The 15030-nt window shown below is 43.4% G+C and overlaps 1 protein-coding gene across 7 annotated transcripts in view; it reads right to left on the bottom strand.

The window, feature by feature from the left end:
- Positions 1-15030, bottom strand: part of ZNF518A (zinc finger protein 518A) — a 78886-nt gene that overhangs the window by 48021 nt on the left and 15835 nt on the right. For 3 of the 7 annotated variants that reach the window (XM_079794136.1, XM_079794132.1, XM_079794134.1), the window contains exons 1-2: positions 8818-9755; positions 6298-6380 (exon numbers count right to left, since the gene is read on the bottom strand). The gene's annotated coding sequence lies outside the window, so the exon portion shown is untranslated. Of the gene's footprint in view, positions 1-6297; positions 6381-8330; positions 8798-8817; positions 9764-15030 lie in introns of those variants that run through there. The other 4 variants (XR_013814770.1, XM_079794137.1, XM_079794135.1 and 1 more) reach the window with 4 other exon arrangements.

The raw sequence follows: 15030 nt of genomic DNA, 5'->3' as shown, positions 1-15030 counted from the left end.
AGAAAGTGTTTCCAGGATCAGGAATTGATCAACTCTGTCAAGTAGGATGAGGACTGAGAACTGACCACTGGACTTAATAATTTTCAACTCTACACTTTAATTACTAGAGGCCCGGTGCAAGAAATTCGTGCATAGGTAGGGTCCCTAGGACTGGCTGGAGATCAGAGTCAATCTGTGGGTCAACCAGCGGGAGGATCAGGGGAGCCCCCTGGCACCCGCCTTGGCCAGCCTGGCGCCGTCCGCTCACTGGCCCTGCCCCCGCCGCCACTGCCGATCGCCTCCCTCTGAGGGGTGGCCGGTGGAGTGATCAGGGGGTCCCCGCTGGCACCTGCCTTGGCTAGCCTTGGGCCTGCGGGCTGGGGGAAGCTCCTGCATTGAGCATCTCCCTCTGGTGGTCAGTGCGCATCATAGCGACCGGTCATTCCACAGTTTGGTCGATTTGCATATTAGGCTTTTATTATATAGGATTCTCTGTGGCTTCAAAACGCACTTCATTAAGTCAAAATCTACTTGAAGTTATACCTCCTTTAAGAAACTTTCCTAGACTGGGCCAGCCCTAACTAATTTCCTACCTATGAAAACTCACTTAAAATCCATACTACACAAGTGTGCATTCACTTACCTGTTTTAGCTGTTTATATTGTACTAGAGGCCTGATGCACGAAATTCGTGCAAGAGTAGGCCTTCCTTCCCCTGGCTGCTGGCACGGGCTTCCCTCCTGCTGCTGGCAGGCATCTGGGACCTGGGCTTCCTTTGCAGGCCCGGCTTCGTCCGGAAGGCTGTCTGGAAGGATGTCCGGAAGGACACCTGGTCTAATTAGCATATTATGCTTGTACTAGAGGCCCGGTGCACGAAATTCGTGCACTGGGGAGGGTGTCCCTCAGCCCAGCCTGCACCCTCTCCAATATGGGACCCCTCGGGGGATGTCCAACTGCAGGTTTAGGTCCGATTCGGGCCTAAACCTGCAGTTGGACATCCCTCTCACAATCCAGGACCGCTGGCTCCTAACCGCTCACCTGCCTGCCTGATTGCCCCCTAACTGCTCCCTTGCTGGCCTGATTGACACCTAACTGCTCCTCTGCAGGCCTAATTGCCCCCAAATACCCTCCCCTGCTGGCCTGATCACCCCCAAGGCTTTTATTAGTATAGATATGACCCTGCACAGAAAATTTTACTAACCCTGATTTACAATAAGGGCTTGACGATTGAATCATTAGGACCAGACACCAAGATTTCCTTTCTTTGAATAGTGGAGGGAAAAATTATCTTGTCTTTAAGTTGCCCGGAAATTAAAATGAGATAATGACTTAGAAAAGTATAAAAGTATAAAAGCACCATATAAAGACAACTCTTTAAAATGAAAAACACTATTTTTATTCTCCCCTTCCTTCCTTTACAGCTTTTATTTAAACTTTGAAATTTATAAAAATTTCACTCCAATTTTCATTTCTTTACATTCAATATTATTTTGTATTGGTTTCAGGTTTTATATTAGTTACAGAATAGTGGTTAGACAATCATATACTTTACAAAGTGTTCCCTGATATTTCTAGTATCCACCTGGCATCATACCATCATTACAACACTATTGACTATATTCCCTATTTAAGTGACAATGGGTTTACAGGTTCCTTTCAGTCTTTCTTTTGTGTTGCTCGTCCTTCCTTTTCTTTCTCAATTCTTCCCTCATTTTCTTTATATAGTATCTCAATTGGCCATCAAAGCTCAGTGAAGGCACTGGGACATGCTTCATCCATTTTACAGACCAGGAAACTGAGGCCAATTCCAGTTGGCTGTGGAACTTGACTCAGCACACAGGAAGCCCTCAGAGCCATGCTCTTTGCGCTTCCTAAGGAGCAGCCACCCAGCAAACAGAACAAACCTTCCAGTCAGGCTTCCGAGCCTCTTTCTTGAGCACCTCTCTTCATTGCGGATGCTCCACATTCTTTCCTCTCCCTGTCCTCTGCCCCCCATTCTTTACTGCCCCTGCTTCTCCGGAGCAGGTGGAAGACTTCGCACTCACTGCCTAGGCATGCTCTGCCATGGGGCAGGGCACCGCGGGCTTGCTTTTGGGTCAAGGCAGGAGCAGGAGTCACTGCCTCTGAAGTGTGAAGGCCGCCTGAGCGAGGCCCATTAGCACTGGGAGCTTCTCTGAATCACATCAGTCAGTCCAGTACCCTGCAGTGCAGCACCCCTCCACTGAGGTGGCACCACCCCTCAACCCCCGCCTCAGGGGTGAGGGTCCTTGCCCCTCTGCCTGGGAGTCCTTCCATGCCCCTTGTTCCCTGGCTGGGCTCTAGTACCTACCTGGCATCATACCATCATTACAACACTATTGACTATATTCACCCGCGTCTTGGGGCCACTGCAGAACCTGTCTCTCTGCAGATGAGACAGATCCCCTTGGTCTCCGCGAAGCTATGAATCTGTGGCCAGAGGCCAGGTCTGGGTCTCAGCAACCCCATGCCTGCAATGTTCCCAGGGACTCCCGGGAGCGGCTAGGAGGGTCCAGCCTCGCCTCCCCGGGGCGGCGATGTTCCCAAAGCCCCATGGGAGCAGCTAGGCAGGTCAGGCCTTGCCTCCACCTCCCCGGGGCGGCAATGCTCCCAGGGGTCCCCGGGAGCGGCTAGGCGGGTCCGGCCTCGCCTCCCGGAGTGGCGATGCTCCCAGGGACCCCCGGGAGCGGCTAGGCGGTCCGGCCTCGCCTCCCCGGGGCAGCGATGCTCCCAGGGACCCCCAGGAGTGGCGGGCGGTGATGCTCCCAGGGACCCCCGGGAGCGGCTAGGCGATCCGGCCTCGCCTCCCCGGGGCGGCGATGCTCCCAAAGCCCCATGGGAGCAGCTAGGCGGTCCGGCCTCGCCTCCCCGGGCAACGATGCTCCCAGGGACCCCCGGGAGTGACTAGGCAGGTCCGGCCTTGCCTCCCCAGGGCGCAATGAACCCGGATCCCTCCTGTGCCGTCTGGCGCTGCCCACCCCACCGCCTCCCCGGCCATGGCCTGGTACCTTGTGGGCAGTGTCTGGCGCTGCCCACAGGGCTTCCTCTGCTCCCGATGGACCCGTACCCCTGGAAGCAGGCCATGGTGCTGCCCGCCCTGCCTTCATATGCAAATTATCCGCCATCTTTGGTGGGTTAATTTGCATACTCACTCACTCTGATTAGCTGTGGGCATAGCGAAGGTACGGCCAATTTACATATTTGTCTATTAGGTAAGATTATTATAGAATAGAGGCCCGGTGCATGAATGGGGGGGGTGTCCCTCAACCCAGCCTGCACACTCTCCAATCTGGGACCCCTCGGGGGATGTCCGACTGCCGGGCCTAAACCGGCAGTCAGACATCTCTCCCACAATCCAGGAATCCTGGCTCCTATCCGCTCGCCTGCCTGCCTGCCCGATTGACCCGTAACCGCTTCTGCCTGCCAGCCTGATTGCCCTCTAACCACTCCCCTGCCAGCCTGATCAACACCTAACCGCTCCCCTGCTGACCTGATCGCCCACGACTGCCCTCCACTGCCAGCCCGATTGCCCACAACTGCCCTTCCCTGCCGTGACCTGCCTCCTCTGCCAGGACCCAGCTCCTCCACGCAAGGTGGCAGAGACACCGGGACCGGCCTCCTCCATGCCGCGCAGAACCACAGGACCCCCAGGCCTCACCACACGGAGCAGCCACCAGGCCCCGCCTCCACTGTGCCCAAGGCCATCTTGTGGCAGCCATCTTGTGGCGGCATCACGCAAGGGCGTGACGCTACCTAGGCTTTTACTATATAGGATTTCACATACATTAATCTGGATACCTCAACTAAATTATAAGCACTTTGAAGATCAAGAATTTATTCCTAGGTATTACTAAGCACAGCACTGATTATTCTCAGCACATGCTTGTTGATTTCTGTAACTTAAGCATACAAAAGTGTGCTATATTAGAGAAAGTCCACCATCCACTCAGCCTAGTGTGTATAATCCTTGACTAACCATGCAGTTGCCCATATTTGTACATAGTAGACAATAAATGTTAAGTTGAACAAAGGAAGGACTATATGCATGCATATGTGATAAATGAATAAAGGGCATCTTTTGCAAGGTGGAGGAAAAGGGCAAATTGTAGATGGATGGATGTAAATGATTAACTTAAAGTTACAGGTCTTAAATTCATTCTGCTGCAATCCAATTAAAACTAGTTTATATACAAAATTTTGGCCCAAGGGACTGGGAAGGACACCAGAATAGCTCGCAACATTAAAAGATAAACACTGATAGCTCATAGCTATAGTCCCTAACTGAAATTAGCACTATTTCACCCATCTTCCATTTCTATATGGCTCCACTTTTTCCTACTACAAGAAGTTCTCATACATGTAGGAATGTCACTAGCACCCTCCCAAATTAACAACTTTAGAGAGAAAAGAGCATCTTTCTCCTTGCATTCATATATCAATTTCAAAGGATTCTGATTTGGTCTGCATGAGTAACAGGCAATCACTGTTGCAACAGGAATGAATAGGCTTGGGTTATAAAACTTACAAGACTGGCTGATAGCCCATCAACCACTCACAATAGAAAAGGGATGGTTTCCCAAAATGATGATATACTGAGTTGACAAAACTGTAGACAGACAGACAGATCTTCTCTGACACACAACCTCTGACAACCAAACTTTAATTGGTGACGATTTTACCACATTTTGAAATTTGACTTTGAAAAGCTTTCAGCTTAGGCTATGACCATTTCTTGAAATAAGACCCAGGTAAAACCCACTTAATTTCCTTAAGCTTCAAGTCACGCACCTTCATTCTAATTTTCTAACATTTGTTTCATGCAGTCATACCAATTACAATTTTAATTTTTAGTCACACTTTGCTCCGTTTTTCAAGATGGAATAATCCAAATCATTTTGTTCAGTCATCGTATAGCAGCCTTGTTTACTTCATTATATTTGAAAAAAAATTTTTTTCCCAATGCTCACCAGAGGGATGTGTCATTGTGGGGTTTTTTTTATTTAGTTTTTTATTGATTTGAGAGAAAGCGGAAAGGAGAGAGAGTAACACTGATCGGTCGTGTCCTGTACACTCCCTGACTGGTGATTGATCCTGAAGCCTGGATATGTGCCCTGACCAGAATCGAACTCGCCACTCTTTGGTGCATGCGACAATGCTCCAACGAACTGAGCCACCTGGCCAGGGCTGAAGCTTTCATTCTTCATCATATTACTTTTTCTGAGTAGTTTGGAGCAAACATAGCAAAGAAAATTCTTAGCACTCTGCACTTATTGTTTCTATTCCTGATTAACACAGTACCCATGTGAGTCTCATGTGGTAAGAGGTTAGACAAACATTATGGAGGAAGAAATTATGCAGGTAAATGAACATAAATGATAACCCGGTATCTCAATTCAGCTCTGTTACTCTCTACTCATGGTAGTTGTTAGAATTAGAATTTAATTCATGAAAAAATTCATGCCTTTGTGGAAATGGCTCTGAAAAGAAAGACATTTATGGTAAAGTTTATGGAACTAAAGTAATAACTTAAGTTGGTATTGTCTACTTCAGCTATTTTAGTAATTACGTACATATTCTTAATCCTAAATTAGGGTTGTACTTACGTGTATACTTATTGCATTTGGTGAAGATAATTATGACACTGTGATATCACAAGAACAAACAGCAAGAGACTCATGTTTAAAGACAGTTGTATTTCAGGTTTTTGTTTTGTTGTTGTGGTTTTTTTATAAGGCTACAATATTTTCCACTGAGTTTAAAAAGCTTTCCTTAGAATACCATGGATCTGTCGGCAGATTTTTCCCATTCTTTTTGTCCACACAAAGATATTCAGATGATTGTCTCCAGGAAACCAGTCATAACTCAATAGTGATTTCCAAGTCTCTTTTCTGACTTATAATGTAGATGCCATTAATCATACTAGACAATCTTTCTTCAGATGCATTACTATGCGCTAATTACAGAAACCCACAAACATTCTCCTAGCCATCTACACAGCCTCAAAACATCTTCCTAACATATTTATCATCACTTATTACTCAAAAGCTCTTAATGCCATCATTATACTTAGAAGAAGAATATGGTTAAAATCATCTTTGGATCTCTAATGAAATGTTAAATAATAAACAAAAAGCTACTTTTTCTGCTCATATTAAAATGAAAAACCATGTATAATATTTAAGCCAAAAATAAAACTGTAACTTATGAAAACTCATATACATAACTATTTTATTTTGTCTAAGACTAAAACACATTAACTTACTACTTAATGGACTATATAATACTTCAATCTTTACCATACCTCTTTCTTCAAGGAACAAAAGGCACACAATTTAATGCCTGGACAAAGCCATACTCAGGAACAGTGATCATAAGAGATGATATCTGGAAATAAAGATCAAGACTTTAAAACTTTGACTGCAAAAAACTATTAGTAAAATATTTTATACTGTCAATTCAGTTATGCTTCATATTCAACTTAAGTGTATAAATTTAGAAGAAAAATAAACTTATCTGTACTTAGGCAAATAACCTATCATATCTACCCATTGACAATGTCATGAATTTACAAAAGTCAGAAAACTCAAAGCTTAAAGGGAAGCTTAGAATCAAACTAATTCAACATCCTCATTTATTATAAGATAGGGAAAATGAGTCTTGCACAAAGTCACAAAGCTAGAACTAAAATTTGGATCTAATTCCAACCCAGCTATCCTACCATAATGCTTGCTACCTCTTAATACACACTTCTGATAATTAACATCTCATGAAAATTGCTCACTGTGTGAAGCCAATACACCATACAGAACTAATTTATTCATAGCCTACACACCTGGGGTCAGATAATTAATAAAAATTTCAACTTTATTACAAATTTCTTCTTCTGTGTATAGTGCTCTGCCAAAAAACTTTTAATAGGGTACCTGAAGGAAACTGGGCAAGACTCAAGTATTTTATCATTAAAAAACAAAAAGTTGTATTAATGGATCTAAAGTGCACAAAGCTTCCAATAACAACAGTTCCAAACAGAAAAGTAAACAATGAAAGTACATTAAAGGGCATGTGTGAAATATATTTTAAAGTCAACCTGTCTGTACATTTATACATTTAAAATACATTCTGGTATGTCTCAAAATATAAAAACTTTTGGGATCACAGTTACCAGAGAGGACAGGACAGGACAGGACAGGACAGGGTAGGATAGGACAGGTTTTGAAGTGTAATGATAAAAACCTCAAGCATATAAAGCTCACATGTTATCAATGTGCACAGTAGGTATCCATTGTGGTTACTGCCCTTTAATTCTTCCATAAAACCAGATATAAAGTGCTCTGAATTGATATTTATACTTAGTTTGATGGCAACTATAAGGAAAAATTGGATTTTGCAAAACAGGTTGTTAGATATCTGTATTTTATCCCTTCCTCCCCTTTTGTTAATAATGTTTTAGAGTACTGGTTCATATTATTTATGAGAATTTTAACAAAAATTAACATGGTCTACTATGCTTACCCTTCATTATGAAATGTAACATCCTAAAAATGTTAACACATTGCAACGTCTTTATCAGTTTTGGAAGAATAGTTCTGCTGAAAGACAATGAATCCACTTCTATTGATTAGCAATTAAATTATGAAAAATGTTAGGGTATTTCACTGAATCAATTGTAATGGTTTCTATCTCTTCAACCCGAGGATAATAACATCTAAGTACAGTCGAATCAGATCTCTTGCTGCATAAAAACCAATTCAACAATATCAGTAAGCAGTTGCTCAAGCTCATAAAATTCATAACCTAATGGTGTCTTCATGTTTAATCCTCATACCAAGTTCAACATTCTTAAGACTTCTTAAACACTGACTTTATTTTTCTAGGGATTTTTAAACTTTTGATAAATACCTCACAAACACTAAATGCCTCCAAATTTAAACCTAAATGAAAACTGAACCTTAACTTTTGCATTTTTAACCTCAAAGCTACCATGTCTGTTTTGTTGGTCTATTTAAGAGTTACAACATTTCACCTCATATGCACTAACCCTATATATTTTCAATTGCTATAGCCATCTAGGAAGAGACTCTCTACTTGACAATGAAGACACCATGTTAAGAAGAGACTCAAAATGGACCCTACAAGTGAGAGAGCCGGTTACAAAGAAACCCATCTGCCACTGGGTGTGATTGAGGTTCGCCGGGAAGAGCGCCTTTGGCCAACTCCGAGGAAGACCGCGCTCCCGGGAAGTGAGCATATCCGCAAGGAAAGACCTCCAAAAACATAGACTGGACCACAATGGGGACGCCGTCGAGTTGGGGTGCCGTGGGGCTGCGAACCTACAGCTCGAGAGGTGCGGTCCGAGGGGCGCCCGAGCAGTCTCCACCGGCCGCGGAACGCGCCGAGCGGGTGCTTCGAGCGCCGCGCGCCCCGCTCGGTCCCAAACACCGCGCCCGATCCGCCCCTTCCTCCGGGGTTCCGCTGCCTCTCAGGCGCGCGGAGGCACACAGTGTCGCACGCCCGCTCCAGCTCCTGGGCAGTGGGCAGTTGAAAAAGCTCGGACGGAAAACAAGCACAGGCTAAGGTTAGCTCTAGCAGCCTGCAAGAGAACCAACTGAAAGAACCAACTTCCCTAGAAAAACTTTGCAGCAAGTTAGGCGAAAGCACTGAATGGCCGGGACTATTTAACAGGCGCTTCCTATCTTGAGGCGGCTCCCGAGCCTGTTCGGGGTGCCCTGACGCCCCACAAACTCGCCTTTTGCCCCCTGACTGTCCCTTCAGAAGTCTCGGCATCCTAACAAGTCTGGGCGGCCCCGCTCACAGGGAATACCTGTCGTGGTCCCCATTGCCTGCGAGTCCCTGATGGCGGCCATTACATTTCCATCCGGGTATTGCCGAAAGCTGTTCGCCGCGCTACCAGGAGCGCCTGCTGCGGCGGAGGGATCCGCGCCGCACCTGGAACAAGCGGAAGAGGACGGAGGCCGGCAGGACCCGCGCTGTGCCTGGCGGGACTAGGCCATTGAGTTGGGCCGGCCGCTGACCTCTCAAAGGAGCGCGGTTGCCTGGCGTTCGCCGCGGTAGTGACTGACCCCCCTTTTGTTCACCAGTAGCTGGAGAGATGCTACTCCCAATGGGATGATAGACAAGCATCCACCAGAAACTGTCCTACTGGCAAGCCCTTGCTGACCGGGAATGGCCTCAATCCTGAGGTTTAATCATTTCCGGCTTTGAAAATGGCGTCTCCCCGCCCCTTGTTTCTGAGAGGCAGATTTCTGCGGCCTTTGCAGCCCAAGTCAGTGAAGGAAAATGCTACAAGCAGCTGTGGAAGACATGCTGAACTCCAAACATGTACATTTAATAACTGATCTGAAAACTATCGTTACAACAAGGGCGGTTCTCATCCCATCGAAAGAATCCCTCCGCAGGATGACGGGGCTAGACAAAGAGGTCAATATCGTGACTGGGTTTCCCTCCCAAGGAACAGTATGGCTCCTAGTTTCTCTTTTGGAGCATTTTTGAAACGCAACTTATTCATTCACCTCACTTTTTACACAAATTATTTTACTTTTAACAAAGATACAAAAAGAACTGACTGGGGCAGAGAAATATGCTAAAATATTGAAAGCGAAACCACGATAGAATTGTTTGTCTAATTTTCATGTCCCCCTTTTTTTTGGAAGTACACGTGGAGTTTATAATTGAAAAAACAGTTGTCTATCATAAGCATTTTTCATTGTCTCAGAGTATGCTTTTGAAAAAATGGACCTGTAGCCATACCTAAGATTTTCTCCATGCTTTACTAAAAAGTACACTGAAGTAACCTCATTTTGTCTTCAGGGAGCTTTTCTATCACTGTGTCTGTTAGTCTATGGGGTTCCTCCTGGAAAAGGCAAATGAGAGGTAACTCACATTAGATGTGTTTGTATATCTTGTGCTCTTATGCCTTTACACCAGGAGGAATCTATAGTTAATACCAAAAGGAATGCCATTATGGAATGAGAAACACGTAATGGATTTATTTTGCCTTAAACATCATCCTCCAGCCCCTTGCCCCAGTCTTCATATCCCCATACAAGTCAGAGATACATCACAGAAGAAAGAGGATACGAATTTTTTTCAACAGCAAACAAAAGATATAAAGATTGTTGGGAACATGGACAGAGTTGTTCATTCTGTGTTTAGATGTGGTGTTTGTTTTACAGATTAATTGCGCCCCTCTCTGCAGTATTCGCCTTATAACTTCATTCTCACGTATACATATATAGTCACCTACAAACCTTGAAAATCTGCATATACGGAAGATTATGGAAGAATTGGAATGTTTTTTAAGTAAAGTTATTTGTCCCCAACCCTAGTAAAGTTATTTGTCCCCAACCTTATCTTCCTCCTTTTTTCTTCCATCTGCATCACATAACTGCTCTCTTCTTAGATTTTAAACATTGAGGTTAGCACAAATAAATAGAGTAAGACAGAAAGGAATGAAAGAAGAGGCTTACAAGAGAGAAAGAATACAAAAGAGAGAAAGTTAAATCATAGCTTAAGAAAGGATCCTGGAATATTTTGTATTTGATGAGGATAGGGCATCTAAATTAATGCTTTAAATACTTGATTCCTCTGGAGAAGACCTAAATGTACTATTTCCTGGCTGAGGGCATTTAACTTCTGAGCTTCACAGAATTATACAATGCATAACTAACACAGTTGACAGACTGGAGAAGAGTAATCAACAACATTGCACCACAGTGCAAATGGTGTTAGTCAAAAACATTCCATCTTGATTATAAACCTTTATCTGCTTTTCAATATATAAATGGACATTGTGCCATAAAGCAGATCAAGACAGTGAAATTTTCTCCTAAAAATAATATATAGGTGGGAATTACTTTTCACTCTACAGATTCACACCTCTGAATTATAGAAAACATCATACCATAAGAGTCATAACAAACATATATGCATTTTTAAAATGTAAGCACAGTCCTAGCCGGTTTGGCTCAGTGGATAGAGTGTCAGCCTGCGGACTGCAGGGTCTGGGGTTCGATTCCGGTCAAGGGCACATGCCCGGGTTTCGGGTTCAATCCCCAGTAGGGGTTGTGCAGGAGGCAGCTAATCAATAATTCTCTCTCATTATTGATGCTTCTATCTCTCTCTCCCTTTCCCTTCCTCTTTGAAATCAATAAAAATATATATTTTTAAAATGTAAGCATGTTTTAGTCATAGATAGCTTAGTACCGTGGTCGGCAAACTGCGGCTCGTAAGCCACATGTGGCTCTTTGGCCCCTTGAGTGTGGCTCTTCCACAAAATACCATGGCCTAGGCGAGTCTATTTTGAAGAAGTGGCGTTAGAAGAAGTTTAAGTTTAAAAAATTTGGCTCTCCAAAGAAATTTCAATCGTTGTACTGTTGATATTTGGTTCTGTTGACTAATGAGTTTGCCGACCACTGGCTTAGTATATCATAAACATTATATAAATGGTAACTGTTATAATCATAAAGATTTAAATGACATTAATTTTAACAGCAAGAGTCTCTTAAACATGGCTCTCTCCTTTTTGCTGATCTCTCAACTTAAGTCCAGATTCCCTACCTCCAACAATATAATCAAGTGCCAGAATGGGAAAAAGAGAGATACAAAGAGCCTGGGTGATCTAGCTTCAAGTGGTCACACTGCTTGGTCAAGAATATTATAGGTTACAATAGCTTAGATCTGGAAACAACTCAAGTGCCCATCAGTAGAAGAGTGGATAAAAAAGCTGTGGTACTTTTATACCATGGAATACTATGCATCAGTAACAAAGAAGGTTCTCTTACCCTTTGAGACAGCATAGAGGAACCTGGAGAGTATTATGCTTTACGCTAAGCAAAATAAGCCAGTCAGAGAAAAACAAGGATCACATGATCTCACTCATGTGGAATCTGATGAACAAAATAGATCCAGAGACACAGAAGCATAGAACAGACTGTGGAATCTCAGAGGGAAGGGAGGGAGGATGGTGGGTAGGAAGTGATCAACCAAAGAATTTGTATGCATATATGCATAATCCATGGACATAAATAATAAGGTGGTGAAGGCCTGGGGTGGGGGATAGGGGCAGGGGCGGGCTAGAAGGGGTCAATGTGGGGAAAAGGGGAGATATGTAATACTTGCAACAATAAAGATTTAATTTTTAAAAAAGAATATTATAGCCCTAGCCGGTTTGGCTCAGTGGATAGAGTTGGCCTGTGGACTGAAGGGTCCTGGGTTTGATTCTGGTCAAGGGCACATGCCTGGGTTGCAGGCTCGGTCTCAAGTGGGGAGCATTCAGGAGGCAGCTAACCAGTAATTCTCTCATCATTGATGTTTCTATCTCTTTCTCCCTCTACCTTCCTCTCTGAAATCAATAAAAAAATATTAAACAAAAAAGAATATTATAGATTGATTCTCCAATCTGTCAGTTGAACATAAACTTCAAGTATTATCCTTCCCAATGTCCTTTGCATATTTTTAAATATGCTTTTATTGATTTTAGAGAGAGAGGGAGAGGGAGAGGTAGAAACATCAGTGCATCAACATCAATCAGCTGTCTCCTGCACACTCCCTGCTGGAGATCAAGCCTACAACCTGGGCATGATGTGCCCTGACCTGGAATCGAACCATGTGGTCAATGCTCAACCACTGAGCCACACCAGCTAGGCTGCAATGTGGTGAGGTGTGTTTTTTTTAATTTAATATCTATTCAGCAGACACTTTCTTGAACATCATTCTGTTCCAGAAACTGTGCCATAAAAAAAAAGGCATGATCCCTCAAGGAGTCACCAGTTCAATGGGAGAATTTTAAACCTCTGAAAGATTTAATAATTCAACAAAGCAATTACAAAGCTGGGATTTCAGATGCTACAATAGGTGATGGGAAATATTTTTTTTAGGTAGGCATCTCTTCCAGTTTCCTTGCAGTTCATAATACTTCCTGGATGATCAAGACTCTGGATTTACTGTTATTTTTGTTAAATTTGTATTAAATATAGAGTTACTCTTAGCTCTTTCAGTGGATACTATAGTCAACTGTGAAGAACATTTACACTATATAAACTATATTGGACTTAAATAATTTTGGGTACCTTTCCCTGTCCCCAATTATATTACATTCTTTTCTTTTTTTTTTCTGTATTAGGTAGAGCTACTGTGTCTCCCAGCCATGGTAGAGTGGCCTAATGTACTAGGTGTTCTGTATGGTCAAGTGGGACAGCCTCCCCAATCACCCAAGCAGGGCACTTGAGGTGTACCCCTGTGTGGGCTGTATATAACCTTCCTGTTGTAGTTGAGCTTTGATTACTGTTGTCATATCAATAGGAGGGACTTACCCCCAGGCCTATCAGTTGTAAGAACTGGCTGCAACCACTGACCACCAACCTCTGACCACTGTGGAGGATCAGTTGTGCCCAGGCCCACCGCACGCAGCAGGACTTACTTCAGCAGGGCTCTGTAATAGCTGCATCTTCCCCTTGAGTGTATCACTTGTGGACAGGGTTGGATGATGTGGTCTGAAGCTATCTATTGGGTGCACTAGTTCTGGGACCTCCTTGGAGGTGCAGGCCAAGATCAGCTGCCACCTGTGTTCTGCCCAGGTTCACACAGCATGAGCTACATACAAAGCGATCTGCAGATGGCTTCTATGTGGGCTGAGCTCAGAGGTAACCAGGTGAGGCCAAGCTTCAAACCAAGGTCACCTGCTGCTAGTGCTGTGACTGGAGCCATTTAGCAAGAGATACAGGGCACGCTGAGGCCAATGCTGCTCGTTTGAGAGAATTTAGGAAAATCTGAAGCATGACCCAAGACAGGCCATTTGTGTGAAAAAGCCACTGGAACCAGCTTGGGTGGGCCTGGAAGTTGGATAGGGTGAGGCTTAGGGGAATCACCAGGTCAGAGCAATAATGTGAGCCAGATTTATGGAGTCTCAGATATGGTGTCACCCTGCCAGTTCTGTGGAGAGGGAGGGCTCATCAAAGTGCCAGCACTTCTGTCTGGAAGAAAGCTGCCCCTCAGCTTTCACCCCGATGAGGCCAAGATAACCCTGATACCAAAACCTGGCAAGGATAACACACAAAAAAGAAAACTACAGCTCAATATATCTGATAAATACAGATGCAAAAATCCTGAACAAAATACTAGCAAATCAAATACAACAATACATTAAAAAAAATAACTTATCGCCCCTGACTGGTTTGGCTCAGTGGATAGAGCGGCCTGCGGACTGAGAGGTCCCAGGTTCGATTCCGGTCAAGGGCATGTACCTTAATTGCGGGCATATCCCCAGTAGGAAGTGTGCAGGAGGCAGCTGGTCAATGTTTCTCTCTCATCAATGTTTCTAACTCTCTATCCCTCTCCCTTCCTCTCTGTAAAAAATCAATAAAATATATTTTTAAAAAATAAAATAATATATCACGATCAGGTGGTATTTATTCAAAGGGCACAAGGATGATTCAACATATGCAAATTGGTCAATATAAGACACCACATTAACAAAATAAAGGATAAAAATCATATTATCATATCAATCAATGCAGAAAAAGCATTTGATAAGATACAACATCCATTTATAATTAAAATAATAGAATGGGTATAGAAGGAAAGTATCTCAACATAATAAAGAGCTATAACAAACCTTCAGTTAATATCATACTCAATGGTGAAAAACTCAAAGCTTTTCCTCTAAGATCAGGAACAAGAAAAGATGTCCATTCTCACCACTCTTATTCAACATAATACTGGAAGTTCTAGCCAGAGCAATCAGGCAAGAGAAAGAAAAGACTTCCAAACTGAGAAAGAAAACGTAAAACTGTCACTTTTTGCAGATGACATAGTTATTTATATAGAAAACCTAAGTGCTCCCCCCAAAAAAAAATAACTATTAGAAACAACAAACAAATACAATAAAGTTGCAGAATACAAAATCAATGTACAAAAATCTACTGCATTCCTATGTACTAACAATGAAATTTAGAAAAAGAAATGGAAAAAAACAATTCCTTTTGCAATTGCAACAAAAGCATAAAATACCTAGGAA

The sequence above is a fragment of the Cnephaeus nilssonii genome (assembly GCF_951640355.1).
Source record: "Cnephaeus nilssonii genome assembly, chromosome: 16".
NCBI lineage: Eukaryota > Metazoa > Chordata > Mammalia > Chiroptera > Vespertilionidae > Cnephaeus > Cnephaeus nilssonii.
The sequence above is the reverse complement of the archived record's forward strand: the minus strand, read 5'-3'. Positions and strand labels throughout refer to the sequence as shown.